Source organism: Schistocerca cancellata, unplaced genomic scaffold (genome assembly GCF_023864275.1).
Source record: "Schistocerca cancellata isolate TAMUIC-IGC-003103 unplaced genomic scaffold, iqSchCanc2.1 HiC_scaffold_499, whole genome shotgun sequence".
Classification (NCBI taxonomy): Eukaryota; Metazoa; Arthropoda; class Insecta; order Orthoptera; family Acrididae; genus Schistocerca; species Schistocerca cancellata.
The window spans coordinates 27501-32500 of record NW_026046513.1 but is presented as its reverse complement, the minus strand read 5'-3'; the positions used below and the strand labels follow the sequence as shown (position 1 = coordinate 32500).

General features: G+C 53.0%; 1 non-coding gene across 1 annotated transcript in view; it reads left to right on the top strand.

The window, feature by feature from the left end:
* The first annotated feature begins 4934 nt into the window (after positions 1-4934).
* LOC126127801 (small subunit ribosomal RNA) overlaps positions 4935-5000 on the top strand; it is a 1909-nt gene continuing 1843 nt past the window's right edge. Inside the window, exon 1 of the ribosomal RNA XR_007527034.1 lies at positions 4935-5000. This exon is cut by the window's right edge and continues 1843 nt beyond it. This is a non-coding gene — a ribosomal RNA (small subunit ribosomal RNA).

The following is a 5000-nucleotide window of genomic DNA, read 5'->3' as shown; positions in this document are numbered from 1 at the left end:
ATCTACAGGAATCCAACGGAACTACACCAACCATACTGCCAAACCACAGCATCGCCATCTATGACAATGTGACGAAACCACATGCAATAGCCCCATCTACGCGAATCGGACGACACTACGTCCACCATGTCGCGCGCAACACGAAAACTAAATACCGCCATCTGCAAGTCTCCCGAAACATGACCTGCTGCACCGACGATACCGCCATCTATGAGACGCCACCCCGACTACGACATCGCTAGGTCCCACAGTACCCATTTTCCGACGCCACCCACAAAGCCTGCATAATCTGTCCACCACAGGAACCCGAACGCCAGTGCCTGCGTCGCACGAAGTAGTCAACCGACAATCACTCCACCCGCACCCGCACGTGCCCCACCCCAACCGCCGAAATCGCAACTCCAGCGGATGAACGGCGGACTCTTCCCGCACTCGTACGTTGCAATCCACCCCTATATCTTGCGTTTCACGAAGAGTTATATCCAATATGCCAAATTCCCGCTGTCCCTATACATGCTGTAAGTCTGTGCACACAATATGAACCACACATCAGCGAGACACTCTATCACACATTACTCTCTGCCTGTAACAGACACAGATACAATATGTAAGCACCAGCATGGACCAACGTCCGGTGCATCCTCTCCGCCACAGTACACCATCCACACTATGATAACCACACCAGGGGGTCCAATTCTAAAATAGAATATCCCACCCGTCCGACATCCACAATTGCTCAGATAAGCCACCAACACCCACACATGTCCTACACAGGGGTGCACCCAACACCACCACACTGCCTCCTGTTACGGCACAGAAACAATGGCAGGAATGAATCACACAGGTCTGCCGCTCCCTTGCCGCAACCACAGACGCGGCGCGCCTCCAGTCACGAGCGAAAAGCGCATCCTGACGAGACATAACTGCTGTGACATACTGAAGCTGCCTCAGACATTCACTTACAATGATCACTACCAACGAACCTCGGCCCCCCCCCCCCCCCAACACACTCTCTTACCACGTTGTGTACTGTAATCCAACCCATTTCGCACCTTAACCTAACCCATTTTGCACCTTAACTTAACCAAATTCGTAACGCAATTTGTACCGCAATGTAACGCAATGTGTACCGCAATGTAACGCAATGTGTACCGCAATGTAACGCAATGTGTACCGCAATGTACCGCAATGTGTACCGCAATGTACCGCAATGTGTACCGCAATGTGTAACGCAATGTGTAACGCAATGTGTACCGCAATGTGTACCGCAATGTGTAACGCAATGTGTACCGCAATGTGTAACGCAATGTGTACCGCAATGTGTAACGCAATGTGTACCGCAATGTAACGCAATCTGTACCGCAATGTAACGCAATTTGTACCGCAATGTAACGCAATTTGTACCGCAATGTAACGCAATTTGTACCGCAATGTAACGCAATTTGTACCGCAATGTAACGCAATTTGTACCGCAATGTAACGCAATTTGTACCGCAATGTAACGCAATTTGTACCGCAATGTAACGCAATTTGTACCGCAATGTAACGCAATTTGTACCGCAATGTAACGCAATTTGTACCGCAATGTAACGCAATTTGTACCGCAATGTAACGCAATTTCTACCTTAACCTAACCCACGTTGTGCCTTAACCTAACCCACGTTGTGCCTTAACCTAACCCACGTTGTGCCTTAACCTAACCCACGTTGTGCCTTAACCTAACCCACGTTGTGCCTTAACCTAACCCACGTTGTGCCTTAACCTAACCCACGTTGTGCCTTAACCTAACCCACGTTGTGCCTTAACCTAACCCACGTTGTGCCTTAACCTAACCCACGTTGTGCCTTAACCTAACCCACGTTGTGCCTTAACCTAACCCACGTTGTGCCTTAACCTAACCCACGTTGTGCCTTAACCTAACCCACGTTGTGCCTTAACCTAACCCACGTTGTGCCTTAACCTAACCCACGTTGTGCCTTAACCTAACCCAAGTTGTGCCTTAACCTAACCCAAGTTGTGCCTTAACCTAACCCAAGTTGTGCCTTAACCTAACCCAAGTTGTGCCTTAACCTAACCCAAGTTGTGCCTTAACCTAACCCAAGTTGTGCCTTAACCTAACCCAAGTTGTGCCTTAACCTAACCCAAGTTGTGCCTTAACCTAACCCAAGTTGTGCCTTAACCTAACCCACGTTGTGCCTTAACCTAACCCAAGTTGTGCCTTAACCTAACCCACGTTGTGCCTTAACCTAACCCACGTTGTGCCTTAACCTAACCCACGTTGTGCCTTAACCTAACCCACGTTGTGCCTTAACCTAACCCACGTTGTGCCTTAACCTAACCCACGTTGTGCCTTAACCTAACCCACGTTGTGCCTTAACCTAACCCACGTTGTGCCTTAACCTAACCCACGTTGTGCCTTAACCTAACCCACGTTGTGCCTTAACCTAACCCACGTTGTGCCTTAACCTAACCCACGTTGTGCCTTAACCTAACCCACGTTGTGCCTTAACCTAACCCACGTTGTGCCTTAACCTAACCCACGTTGTGCCTTAACCTAACCCACGTTGTGCCTTAACCTAACCCACGTTGTGCCTTAACCTAACCCACGTTGTGCCTTAACCTAACCCAAGTTGTGCCTTAACCTAACCCAAGTTGTGCCTTAACCTAACCCAAGTTGTGCCTTAACCCAACCCAAGTTGTGCCTTAACCTAACCCAAGTTGTGCCTTAACCTAACCCAAGTTGTGCCTTAACCTAACCCAAGTTGTGCCTTAACCTAACCCAAGTTGTGCCTTAACCTAACCCACGTTGTGCCTTAACCTAACCCACGTTGTGCCTTAACCTAACCCACGTTGTGCCTTAACCTAACCCACGTTGTGCCTTAACCTAACCCACGTTGTGCCTTAACCTAACCCACGTTGTGCCTTAACCTAACCCACGTTGTGCCTTAACCTAACCCACGTTGTGCCTTAACCTAACCCACGTTGTGCCTTAACCTAACCCACGTTGTGCCTTAACCTAACCCACGTTGTGCCTTAACCTAACCCACGTTGTGCCTTAACCTAACCCACGTTGTGCCTTAACCTAACCCACGTTGTGCCTTAACCTAACCCACGTTGTGCCTTAACCTAACCCAAGTTGTGCCTTAACCTAACCCACGTTGTGCCTTAACCTAACCCAAGTTGTGCCTTAACCTGCTCTGTAATTGGCATATGACACGTTACATTAATCCAGTGTTGTCTAACCACAACCCTCTGAATATAGTTCGCTACTCGCACCGCCCACCCTCTTGTGTATCGTTTCATGTTCAACACTTCGCAAGTGTTGCTTACTTTTTACATGCTCCCGCTGTACACTGTAATGTGGACGACTGCAGGATGTACATCGCCCCCACCCTCCCCCCTGCCTTCGCACGCTGGTCGTTCAGGTGCTTGCGTGTTCAATGCCCTTCGCAGCTGTTCACTGGCATTCGCATGTCGAAGCGCTCAGTCTACGTCGTGGTACGGCCTGTGTCCACTGTCCGCTGATGTCGTAAGCTTAACCCTCACATTGTACTGCACATAGGTCCGTATGTACTGCATGATACGCTGTGGCACATGTGTGACCGTACAACGACTGCGCCCAACAACAGCGAACCATACGGTCCAAATGTTGTGCACTCAGCCACGTGCCGTCTCCCCATAACAGCTACATTGCAGTGTGGTACGCCATAGAGACGTGTGGGATTAACGGACGCCCTGGATGGCGATCAGCATGAGCCGTCTGTTGATGTAGTGGCGCGTGTATTCAAACGTAGTCGTCTCTTCTCACACAGTGTGATAGCATGGTGCACCGCGTTCCACATCTGCGACATGGTACAGATGCTGGTTGACAGTCGGTCTCGTAATGGACATCGCATACGTAGGGGGCCACCTCCCACGTGTTCTCTAGTCGTGCACATTTTGTTGCGTGTATGTGGGCAGACGTAGTGTGTCGTGACACCTAACAGACAGGTATGCAATAATCGTTGCATTTGCAAACTGGGATGGACGTCTACGTTTGCTGGTGACGTTACGCAAATGAACAACTGGTAAACCCATTGTGGTGCGGTTGTTGTTGCTGGAGGTAAATCAGTAAGGGCAAATCTGTGTGTGAAGCGATACGCGGCGGTGGCTGGGTGGGACCGTCCCCGGCCGGTGAGGGGGGGCCGCCCGGCGTGCTGGCCGCGCGGTGCGTGGGCGCACGCGCTACAGCCGGCTGGTGGGGGCGCCCAGTGGCAGGCGCGCCGGCCGACGGACGCGGCAGGCGGCGCAGCTGCGCGCCGGGGCACCCTGCGCGCGGCGCCGGGCGGCCAAAGTGGGTCCTCGCGGGCCCGGTGCGAAGCGCGGTGGACATCTGCAGTGTGCTGGTCCGACTGAGGACTGTGTGCGTTGAGGATGCGCCGCCGCCCGGCACTCGGCGCCGCGACGCCGTCTGCTGCTCGGTCGCCCCAGCGGTTCTCGCTGGTGGTTTGTATCGCAGTTGTGCAGACGTGTTGGCACGTGCGCTGTGCTGGGAGAGTTCGCTTCGGCACCCACGTGGGGCCTTTGCCCTTCTGTGGCGCTGGCGTTGGAGCTGCCGGTCACCGTAGGTGGCGCGTGTTGTCTCCCGCCGGCAATGCCACGACAGCACGCTCCCGGGCCTCTGTCGGCAGCGGCAAGCTCAGTTGGGAGCACGGGTGGTCGCACCTAAAGCGTCTACTCGCCTAACTCCGGGCGATTGCGCCTCTCTCGAACCCGACCAAGTACTTAGGACGGCGCTGCGCGCCGCCGGGACCTGAGAGGGTTTCGAGGTGTATTGTGCAGGGGAGCTCAGCCTCCTCCTGTTTGCAGAATAATTGAGCGGACGCTTGCGTGTTCGCGCGGGCCCCTGGGACACACTCCCGGGCGGCCGGCTGCTCAGCTCTAGTTGACGCAGCTCCCTGGTTGATCCTGCCAGTAGTCATATGCTTGTCTCAAAGATTAAGCCATGCATGTCTCAGTAC